The sequence below is a fragment of the Zalophus californianus genome, chromosome 3, assembly GCF_009762305.2.
Source record: "Zalophus californianus isolate mZalCal1 chromosome 3, mZalCal1.pri.v2, whole genome shotgun sequence".
NCBI lineage: Eukaryota > Metazoa > Chordata > Mammalia > Carnivora > Otariidae > Zalophus > Zalophus californianus.
The window spans coordinates 64,483,942-64,496,378 of record NC_045597.1 but is presented as its reverse complement, the minus strand read 5'-3'; the positions used below and the strand labels follow the sequence as shown (position 1 = coordinate 64,496,378).

General features: G+C 35.5%; 1 protein-coding gene across 9 annotated transcripts in view; it reads right to left on the bottom strand.

Moving 5' to 3' along the window:
• Positions 1 to 12,437, bottom strand: part of TRPC4 (transient receptor potential cation channel subfamily C member 4) — a 199,976-nt gene that overhangs the window by 149,307 nt on the left and 38,232 nt on the right. The window contains exon 2 of one of the 9 annotated variants that reach the window (XM_027589175.1): positions 10,012 to 10,098. The exons of the other annotated variants lie outside the window; for them this stretch is intronic. The gene's annotated coding sequence lies outside the window, so the exon portion shown is untranslated. The remainder of the gene's footprint in view (positions 1 to 10,011; positions 10,099 to 12,437) is intronic. 9 annotated transcript variants of the gene reach the window in all.

Here is a 12,437-nt window from a genome sequence, read left to right as displayed (position 1 = left end):
TTGATCTTTTTAGACCTAATCATTTTATGACTAAATTAACCTGATTTGAATAATACTTTAAAGGTTATTTTAAACATGAGTTGAATTAACAAGTGTGATTATATTTAATGTAATGTTTTCAGTTTGGGAAATTATACATTGCTTGCATGCCACCTCAATTTAATAGGCATTTCAGTTACCAAATAGTTGTTTCACTTTTTGATGTTCGGATTATTAATCACAATTTCTCAAATATCTAGGTTCAAGATATAATATATAAAACTTTTTTTCATAATTTGTTCCTTTCTGGGTTTTATTAGATTATTAGATTTAGTAGTTTATTAAGGCCCCTTCATAGATGAAGCAAATGTAAGAATCTCATAATCCAGAATATTTTTCTAAAATATTTCACATTTTATTAGTCTTGGTGTTTTTTTTTTATTTTTAAAGATTTTATTTATTTACTTGACAGAGAGAAACACAGCGAGAGAGCGAACACAAGCAGGGGGAGTGGGAGAAGGAGAAGCAGGTTTCCCGCTGAGCAGGGAGCGCGATGCGGAGTTCAATCCTGTGACCCTGGGATCATGACCCAAGCCAAAGGTAGACGCTTAACGACTGAGCCACCCAGGCGCCCCTAGTTTTGGTGTTTTAGATGTTTAATGACCAACTACAGAGCATGATATACATTCATTTCCACAACCGCAGACAGGGGGTGTTGTGAATCCTTTAAATGGCAATATTAATTTTTTTAGAGAAAAATGAAGAATGATACTGGTGTTCAAATCTATTAATTTTAAGTGTGCAGGATACTTGCTTGAAGCTTGATTATAATTTCAGTATTTGGAGATACTTTAACTCACTAGAATCATAGGAGAGAATTTATAGATTTATATTATGGGATAACAAGGACAATTTAATATTTTTCTTGTGTAACTAAAACTATAATAAACCAAGATCATTATGATGCTACATATCTCATTATAATTTTCTGATCTGGAACAACAGCACTTCCCTCCCAATCCATGTCAGCATCTGTAAGAGCATGTGGAATCAATGTCAATGGGCTTCATGCTGTAATTTTACCAGGACTACAATGTAAATATTTCATAATGATAATAAGTGGCATATATGTTCTATTTCAACAGTATACACTCTTCAATTCCTCATTTTGTCCTTACCCAAGACTCTTGGAAAAATATATAAATATTCTTTTTTAGAGTTGAATTCAAGGTTTACCCCGAGTAATTGTTTTGCTTAAGACTAATGTTTGAAGGTGACTTACCAAAAATACAGGTTAAAATGAAGGTATGAACACACATACACACACACACACACACACACACACACACAGTAGCAGAACTTTGAATTGTGACTCAGTCAAGATTAGGAATCAGCCTAGAGGATGGAACATTTTTATCTTATTTTTATTTCATTTACTCATTTTATTAGTGATGATATCAAATAGAGGATTAGATAGTAAATAGCATTTTTGTTTGTTTGTTTTAAAGATTTTATTTATTTATTTGAGAGAGAGAGAGAGAGAGACAGAGCATGTACATGAGCCAGGGGAGGGGCAGAGAGAGAGCACAAAGGAGAAGCAGACTCTCCCCACTGAGCAGGGAGCCACACGTGGGGGTGGGCCTTCATCCCAGGACCCTGGGATCATGACCTGAGGAGAAGGCAGACACTTAATTGACTAAGCCACCCAGGCGCCCCGACAGTAAATAGCATTTGACTTCTTGTGTTTAAAGTGCAGGATGGTGTGTGTTGGTGGTATAGTGGTGAGCATAGCTTGCCTTCCAAACCTCAGGATGTTGGTGACAATGAAGGGATTGGTGGACAACATAGAAGGTACTGGAGAAGTTGGGGGAGAGGAGGATAGATAATAAGAAATTAGATTTATTAAAATCTGTTTCATTTAATCCAGATAACTGTCATAAATGTAAACTCCATAAGGATGTGTTAAAATGTGAGACTTCCTTGAAAGGAAGACATATTCTAGTCAATACTGTATTTAAAATGTGAACTGGGCATGAGACCTTACATTCGGGAACCTGTTTTGCCATCCATAAAGTGAGGCAAACAACGCTATCAATGGAATGAGTGAGAAGAATCAGAGTTAGTGTTGAAAAATACCTTCTATTAATGATACTGTCTTCTTTCAATTTCTCGGATTTGAAACAAATATAAAACCCGATGTGAATTGGGAAGGATGGGCGGATTTGAAATATATTAAATATGTTAAGAATTTAAATACATTAAATAATGAAATTTAATTATTTACAACGGAATATAGAACACATACACATAAAACAATTCTGGCTAAAACTTTAAAAACGTAAGGAAGATTATATAAGTTTTATTTACTTTATTTATTTATTTATTTATTTTTTTAATATTTTATTTATTTATTTGAGAGAGAGAGAATGAGAGATAGAGAGCACGAGAGGGAAGAGGGTCAGAGGGAGGAGCAGACTCCCTGCCGAGCAGGGAGCCGGATGTGGGACTCGATCCCGGGACTCCGGGATCATGACCTGAGCCGAAGGCAGTCGCTTAACCAACTGAGCCACCCAGGCGCCCAGAAGATTATATAATTTTTAGATAAGTCTCTGTACTAGATTACTTGAGATGCAGGGATACTAATAGAAGGACAAAAATCAAGTTTAGCTTCTTGAAACTGTGAAAGATGAATGTAATAGTGAGTGCAAGGTGCTAAGGCTGATGGAGTTCCTGAGCTGACACACTGGTCAGCGACTCTGGAATTGCTGTTGGGTAGAAAGTCTGTGAAAGAACAGGAGGCTCAGTCCAGTGAAGATCCTGACCTCAAGTGTGTGAATAAAAGCCTGTTCCTGGTCCTGCACTTTCAGAATGAGCTTTCTGGGGAGGAAAAGATGTTTTCCCCCATGAAATCACAGAATTTATTTCAATGCCCCCTTTATAACATACCATCCAGAAGTGAAATGACTGTTTCATCAAGTTACATTTCAAAGACTCAGAAGAGAGATGGGAAGTGATGGGAAAAACCTCAAATTCTGTGTGTGAATTTTTAATTAACCTAAATTTTAGTTTCCATAAATGTGTTGGAAATTAAAACAATCACAAAGCTGGAGAGAGCTACACCTTGCCATCAAGAGAAATTTAAAAAAAAATGTCACTAGATGTGAGAACCACAATTATCTAAGCAACAGAAACAGAAAAACAAAGGTCCTACATCTTTATATGAATTAGAAGGCATATTTCTTGGAGATGGACTTAGTTGTACAGTGGAAAGAACAGTGGACTTCCAAACAACATAAAGAAAATATACAGAAATCTCCACTCTTGAGTAGACATTATTAAAGTTAAATAAATTTTTCATATATATATACGAAATCACACCTGTAAGCATGAATCTTTTGACAGTAAACCAGGGAATAAAAAGCAATGCTTTTTGCAATGGTTAACTGTCAAAAAATTCATGTTTACAGGTGTGAGTTCATGGCTCAGTGAGAAATTTGACTCCCATTTTTTTGTTAGGATACTATTACACATATTTAAATTGCTTTTGTACTTTTTCTGTACTCTTATATGAAATGACATTTTCCAAGATAATTTATTCACATTCAATCCAATTCAGAGTTCTTTTTGGCTATGGGTATAGTACATTATCTCTAATCTTTGACATGATACATACTTCACAAAAACGCCAAATGCTGGGATTTTTGCTATTCTGAATTCCAGACCCTTTCCTACTTTCCTCAGGCAAGATACTATATGCGCATTTCAGTACCAAAAGTGCCACATAATTCATTGAAATGCTTTGTGACTTAGCTTGACCAAAACCTAACTGACAAAGTTCTCTCTTCTCTCTCTCTGTAAAAGCGCAATGAACTACTAAATTCCTCTGAAGGGTTTTAAGGATATTCTGTGAATTTCAAGAAGTTCATGTTATATTACTTAATGAAAGGAAAAACACTTTACTAACTAAATATTATGACATCCTAAGATTTTAACAGAGGAAGTCGGGATTATGCTTATTTTTAAAATTGAAGCCCTTACGATTTAAGAAGCACTAAACTTAAAATTAAGCCCTAAGTATCCCTATTAAAACAAAACAAAACAAAACACAAAAACACACACCTAAAAGAATGCATTTGCAGGGCAAAAATTTTATTTATCTTGATCTTTATCTCAGAGGATTTAGAAAACATGTTTTGAAAATACATATGGCTGTCAACATTTGAATTTTCACCCCAAGAGTTAGGGCGTGCACATTCATCTATTTCTGTCTTCCCCTGAAATTTCAGAGGAAAAGATATCCTCTCTCCAGCTGCCTGACATTCAGCCATTGCCATCGCTCTAAAACTTCACCTCAATCCCCTCCTTCTCTCAGATCTTAAACTTCTCTCTGCAAACCAAACACTTCTCAAATTACAAGTGTACTTAATTTTCACCTAGTTATTTTAAAATTCTAATTATCTTTGGCAATTCTCTCTCTCTCATCTCTGGTTTTCTTTATTTTATAAAGTTTAAGCTTATCTGCCATTTATTCATTCACTCCAACATGGCATTTATCGCCATCATGGAATAAATATTTTTCTAAAAGTCAGTCATGTCTTGCTAGTTGCCAGATACATTTTGGCACTCTTCAGGCTACATAATACTTAGCTTTCTAGCAGCCTCCTGTGATTGAACCTTTGTAAATAAAACATCCCCGCCTTGAGTTCTAGGATACTCTTCTCTAATGCTCTACCTTCAACCTCAATATGACCTCTCACTACATAGTTCCTCCAGCTTCTTTTCCTCCCATCTAAAGTCTAAATGTTAAGTGTTACTACCAGCCTATTCTGCTCATGGCTCTTTCCTCCAACTGTCACTCTCATTAGCTACTCTCATCCATTACTCATTATTTGAAATGTTCCATAAAACCCATATATGTCTTTAAAAAATGCCATATGTTTTAAATATGTTCTAAAATCCATGCTCATGGGCCATACTTCTCTAAAGTTCTAGACCTGTGCTGTCCAATGTGGTACTCATTAGTCACTATGAGTGGCTATTTAAAGGTAAGTCAACTACCATTAAATAATAGTAAGGATCATTTCTTAAGTCCTACTCACCATATTTCAACTGCTCTGTAGCATTTCCTGTGCATACTGTTGACTGACTTTATCTCCTCATTGTCTTTTACATAGTCACACCAATATCCTTCTAAATCATCTCATTGATATTATTCTTACATCCTCTCTATTTAGCCTCCACAATGCCACATACCTAATCATGCCAAAATGTGAATCTGATCAAATCACTCTTTTATAATTCTTAAGTGACTGATAATCATTCACAGGAAAACAGACTGACGTTATTACAGAATACCAGACTCCATGATCTGGTTTTTAAATGCCTTCTTAGTCATATTTCCCAAGACTGATCTTGGAAAACCATATTTTACACTAACAAACTACTTGGCTACTATAGCTCTAACCATTTTCTCATACTGTTCTTTACAACAGGAATACCTTTCCTCCCCTTCAGCCTCTGGCAGCTCCTGCCAAGTTTTAAAACCTGTGAAATATCATAGCCTTGAGGATTTTTCTTCACTTCCTCTCAAGGAAGGGTTATATGGCCTTTTTTTATGGGTCTTCATAGACTCTGTGGACCTCTTAGATTTAGAACTTTTCTTATTTACTGTATAGGAGATTGTGACTTACACAGTTTTGCATCCACAGTGCTAAGCAAATGATAAGTGCCAAAAATTGTTGATGAATCAATGAATTACTAACCATACTTTTAGAGTTATTCCACTGCCATTTTAGGTAAAGGAATAAAATTAACAGGACCAAATTGCTTTAATCGCTTGTCTAAAATTGGTTTAGCTCTTTGGGCGCCTGGGTGGCTCAGTTGGTTAAACGACTGCCTTCAGCTCAGGGCATGATCCTGGAGTCCTGGGATCAAGTCCTGTATCAGGCTCCCTGCTCAGCAGGGAGTCTGCTTCTCCCTCTGACCCTCTTCCCTCTTGTGCTCTCTATCTCTCATTCTCTCTCTCTCTCAAATAAATAAATAAAATCTTTAAAAAAATAAAATTGGTTTAGCTCTTAGTGGCCCATTAAATGCAACAGTGAATAACTGGACTTCCAGTCAACAGTCATTAAGCTTGTGTGAAATGCTTTAATTTTTACCTATTTTTCTCCCCTGAATATCTTTGGGGAGGGGAAGAGGGACAGAATCTTCAAGCCGACTCTCTGTTGAGTGAGTAGTCTGATGTGGGACTCAATCCCACAACCCATGAGATCATGACCTGAGCTGAAACCAAGAGGTGGATGATTAACCGACTGAGCCACCCAGGTGCCCCTAACATCAGACCTCTTAACAGCAAATCTGGAGGCTAGAAGATAATGAGGTATTTTTAGAAAATATGGAAGCAACCTCCTCCCCCAATAAAACAGAAGTTTGAAGCTAGAATTTCATAACTTACTAAAATTATTTAGATGTAGGAAGAAATAAAATCAGTCTCATGCATACAGCCTCAGAAGATTTTTCACACAAAGACCATATTTGATCATAAGATCAATATACAGAAAGTATAGAACTAAAAAAGAATATTTTTTATTGTTTAAATAGTTAAGGATTTTTATCTCTTTTACTCATTTGATATATGTGCAGTGCAAAAAAAAGTCTGGTGTATAAGAAGTACACAATAAATATTTGTTGAATGAATAAAATACTGATTGAACATCTATGCATCAAAATGTGTGTATCAAACATTGGCAATACCATGGTGATTGAAAGCCGAGATCTTTGCGCTCATAGAGCTTATGATCAATTGGAGAAGACCCACAAAAGTTTAAAAAAGCAAAGGGGCAAACAGAATAATTAAAATTTTGTTAAGGTTATAATGGAAACAAACGGTGAGAGGTTATGAAGAAGCATGGCAGGAGGGGAAGAGATGGAGAGCTGCATGAGGTAGGGTGGTCAGGGGTGGCCTCTGTGACATGAAAGATGATGAAATGCTAGCTAGGTAAAATGTAAAAAGTGCAGAGAAAACCATTCTGTTAAAGGGATCCAAAAGTGAGAAGACTGTAAGGCAGGAGGAACGTTCTAGAGTATGGAAGGAGGCCAGTTTGGCTGGAGTATAGAGAGTAAGGGGAAGAGTGGAGGAGGTGACTTTGTAGCCCAGAATGTGGGGCACGGATTTTGGAATGTATTCTTTTTTTTATATTTTTTATTCACACACATTACATCATTAGTTTTTTTTAAATTTTTTATTGTTATGTTAATCACCATACATTACATCATTAGTTTTTGATGTAGTGTTCCATGATTCATCGTTTGTGTATAACACCCAGTGCTCCATTCAATACATGCCCTCTTTAATACCCATCACCAGGCTAACCCATCCCCTCCCCCCTCCCCTCTAGAACCCTCAGTTTGTTTTTCAGAGTCCATCATCTCTCATGGTTCGTCTCCCCCTCCAATTTCCCCCCTTCATTCTTCCCCTCCTGCTATCTTCTTCTTCTTCTTTTTTTTTAAACATATATTGTATTATTTGTTTCAGAGATACAGATCTGTGATTCAACAGTCTTGCACAATGTATTCTAAGCACAATAAGTTACTGAAGGGCTCTGAGCTGGGGAGTGACTTGATCCAATTTCCGTTTTTAAAGGTCACCTGGGGGTACACCTGGGTAGCTCAGTTACGTGTCTGCCTTCGGCTCAGGTCATGATCTCAGGGTTCTGGGATCAAACCCCTGCTCAGTGGGGAGTCTGCTTCTCTCCCTCCCTCTGCCCCTCCCCATCAGTTTGTGCTCTCTCTCTCTCAAATAAATAAAATCTTAAAAAAAAAAAAGTAAAGGTCACTTGGGTTGTTAATTGATTTGGAATTGCAAGAGTGGAAACTAAGAGATCATCTTCCAGTAAACCAAATGAGTACCATTAAGAGTCTCTATCAGGAAAGAGGAAACATTAACCCCTGTGATTAAGAATGCAAAACTCTCAGACTCTGATGGTGGTATGATGCTGATGGGGATTTAAATGTCTGCTCATATTTTACTGAGTTTATTAATATGTTTATATTATTATAGTATTGAATATATTTCAAGTAATCTTACCCTGTCTTTCCCGTATCTCTATTTTTTCCATAATTTTGTAGAATTTGAAGTTTTTGAGGAATATGTATGCCATTTTGTGACAAGGATGTGTGTATACATATTGCTGTTACTATCCCAGAAATATCTGTACTTCTTTCATTGTGTCAAAGATGTAGCTTACGGGGCTTATTGACAATGAAAGCATAACATGGTAAAGAGAGCAACATTAAGAAGAAATGTGGGGAGAAACAATGCACATCCCAAATAAGTAATTTACAGAGTTAGACAAAGAAAGACAAACTAACCTAGTTTCAAAAATGACTTATTCAACAACAAAATGTAATCAAAGTACCCTACCACACTCAGATCCTACAATCCATAGCCAACCTTTAGTCTCTGAAATTGTGTGTGCGTACATACACGTGTGTATGCCGGCGTGTGTCTATGTACTGTCATGGTGGTAATGTTAAGTCTCTAGCCCAAAACAAAAAGAAATAAATCTTTCAGTGATAGCAAAAATAATATAAAAATGCTTAAATTTGGATGCACATATAGAATTTTTGCTAAATATATGACTGCTTTATTTTTTAAAATACCAATTAGATTATGGCAAGAAGTAAGAAAGGGTACCATGTGGCTTAGATGTTACTGATGTTGGTGGTAGTGGTGGGGTGTGTGTGTGTGTGTGTGTGTGTGTGTGAGAGAGAGAGAGAAAGATACTTGAACATATACTGTAGAGTAGTGTTTCAACAGGGAAGCATGCCAAATCAGTGCAGGGAATGAAAAAAGAATAAATAATATTGACACAACTGGTTAAAAATTTTGGAAATAAGTATTTTGGAACACCATGAAAGGATTCTAAATGAATTCAAAAGTGAAATATTGAAACAAATGGAATTTCAATAGGGAAGAGTTTTCTAAGCAAAAAAACAATGGAGGAATGACTATGAGAAAGACTTACGGATACATAGAATTCAAGATATCTTAATATTCACACATAATATGCAAAGTTAAAAAACAAAATAAGGGAAATTATTCAAAATACATATGACTGAAAAGTTTATTAAATAGAAAAGAAAACCACTAAGATTCAAAGAGTAAAAAGAACAGCCCCCTCAGAGAAAAAGAAATATACATGGAAAATATCATCCGAAAATGCATTCTAGGGGCACCTGGGTGGCTCAGTTGGTTAAGCGTCTGCCTTCAGTTCAGGTTGTGATCTCAGGGTCCTGGGATGGAGCCCCTCATCAGGCTCCCTGCTCAATGGGCAGTCTGCTTCTCTCCCTCTGCTCCTCCCCCAACTCGTGCTCTCTCTCTCTAACAATAAAAAATAAAATTGTAAAAAAAAAATGCATTCTACGTTTCTGACCTCTAAAACTGAGAAGTTTATCAGCATGATAAAACATCTTACATGCCAAATGTGGTCAGATTAAATACAAAAGAAGAGCCAATACCAGGAAGAATTCAATTAAGAGCTGAATATTTATTTAATAAAAATGTGTAGCTATTAAAATAATATGTATTAAAGCTTAATGTCACGCAAAAAATCATTATGGTAAGTGCTAATTATGGATAAAATTTTCAATACAATAAAGATTAGCATCTGCAACAATGATAAAACCTCTAAGAAGGAGGTAATTACACTCACATTTAAGGAAGGTGACCCATGGGTAATTGGTGATTTTTGTTCTGACCTACACTTTCTAGGTTTTTGATAAAGAGAATACAATGGTTTTAATAAAAAAAGTCTTTAATCACAAAGTAAAAGTTTATTTTATAAAAAGTAACACTCTGCTGTCCTTAATAATTAGCAGGACTCTCATGTTTAAAAAGGTACTTGACATGTTTTTCACAACTCCAAAAACCAGAACTAAGACCAAGAGGTAGAAATTATGAAGAAAAAGCTTTCTTCTCAACAAAATGGTGGTCACTCAATAGTAAGATTTGTTCAAATATTGAACGCTTACCTCAAGGACTAGTAAACTCCCTCTTGCTGACAGTATCCAAACACTGAACAGACAACTTATGGGAATGTTGTAGAGAAGATTCAGGAACTAAATAGATGGATAAATTGGATAATCTTTAATTACTATGATGGTTAGGCTTTATGATTCTATTAGTTTCTGATTTGTCATTGTCTCGGCCAATAAACCATGTGACCTTGAACACATTTCTAACTTTGTCCCTTTTTATTCTTCCATTAAAGTTGTACAAAATGATTTCATATTTCCGTGAAGCTCTATAATTTTTTACTTAGTTTTTATAAATATTAGAGTATTTGCATTCTGCTTTGATACATGATTTTCCTGCTCTTGGTCAAAGATTGGGTGTTTCATTACATACCACTGAGGTTTCTAAGGAAGCTATTTCCAAAATATATTACTTGTTCAGATAAACACAACTACAAGAAATAGTGTCAAATCTGTTTATTTTATGGTAACCACAAAGAGCAATTCGGGTTTTTGAATATCATACAGTTTTTAGAATTTTCCATTGTAGATTTCACTCTAAATATTAATTATATTATGAAGTTAACTTGATTATTTTTATTTTTACAAAGTACTATTTTTTATTAAGCAAAAATATATTTTTTGTTTGGATAATGAAAATACATAGGTTTATCATTATGATGGAGCTAAAATTTTCTTATTAGGAATACAATTTTAAAATCCCCACATGTATCTTTATTTGTTATACCTGTAAAAAAGACAGTCTATATTGTTTTTTTCCCCTAAGCGGGGTGGTTATTATATGACATTAATTTTTCATATAACCTTCATTTGAAGCATTTGGAGGAAATATAAAAGCAGGAAACAGTGTTCCTACTTACTGATTTATAATCTGCCATAGAATAACCATTTTAACATTACCATGAGAGGTCTTAGCATTTTGGGGGACAGAACTAGACTCCCCTGTAATCTCTGATATATATAATTTTTGTGTGTTTTTATAGGCTGAATCCATGATTGTTTTCAAATCCATTGTTCTCTCTATTCTTAAAAGAAGAAAAAGAGACTGTCTTTCTCCATATTTCCAGTTACTGAAGATAACACGGTGAGGCTATTATCAAGGTTCCAAGTTGTAAATCCTGAAGCTAATTTATTTTTATTAGTCCACTGCAGTTTCAGGCAAGGGGTCACCTTTGGTGAAGAAATGTCCTCTCCTCTGAGGGCATATTTTTAAAAGGAAAAGTACATGAAGTGGGTGGAGCAACAGAGGACAATCTGATCAAATGTCTCAATCATAAGACAAATTAGTTCACTAAGGTGCATCAGTTTCACATCTGCTTCATGACAGCTAGAAATCTTTATTCCTCCATATGTTGGTTGGAAGATTAAAAAAAGATTTATTACAGCGTATTCTGTATCAGATCAAGACTATTTGGTAGGCTGAGGATATAAAGTCAAGTAAAACCCAGTCCCAATGGGTGAATTATTAATGTATGTAAATTAGATCTCAGTAGAGCTGCTAAAGCAACAGCAAGAAATCCTTGACCTCAGGGAGAATGCTATCAAGTGGAGAAGGAGCTTTGTCTATAACCAATAATAAATACCATGTGGTAAATTCTCCAGGATAGATTAGAGATTTATATAATATTTCCTTGGGATTCAGAAGACAAAGCCATTATTGTAGGCATGCCATGGGAGGGCAACAAGGTGGTTGCTAGAGGAGGCGGGCTTTTACCTAAATATTTGAGTGTTATTTCTCCAGTGACTATATAGAAGCAAGGAATTCTAGGAAGAGGAAACATCATTTTTAAAGGCATGGAGAGGAGAAAAAACTCCCCATTCTATTCTAGTTTCCACACTTAGAATAAGTGGTCACAGTTTTACACAACGACTTTCCTGTTACATCTTTTAGAATTTTTGTTATCCCAATTTTGTTCTATATCAATTAGTGACCCTTATTATTGCCTATCAAATGCTGTTCTTTTAAGTGATTGTATTAATTTGGGAATATGAAAGAACTACACAAAGTCACAGGAAAAGCCAAGTTTCTATGGCTCAGAAAAGTTTAAAAATTTCTGCAAGGTCACACAGCCATTAAGTATTACATCCAGAAGCTGCAGCAAAAGGATAAGCAATGAAAATACTAATGGTTTCAGTGGCAAATCAGATGTGGTAAACACCCTCAGGCTAGATTCTATCCCACATTCCCAACCAATTTTTGGTCTAGGCAGGTGGGAACCATAGTTCTATTAGGGCTGCTTCTGAATGAAGCTGGTCCCTTCATGTCCCTAGGAATTTTGTTCTTGCCTTATTAGATCTCCAGAGATTAAGATTCTATCTGAAACCCCAGTCCCTTAAAACAACCAAACAACATAGCAACAGAAACAACAGCACTTACTGAACTCCGTACATACCAAGAACTATCTCAAGTTTTACATGTATGA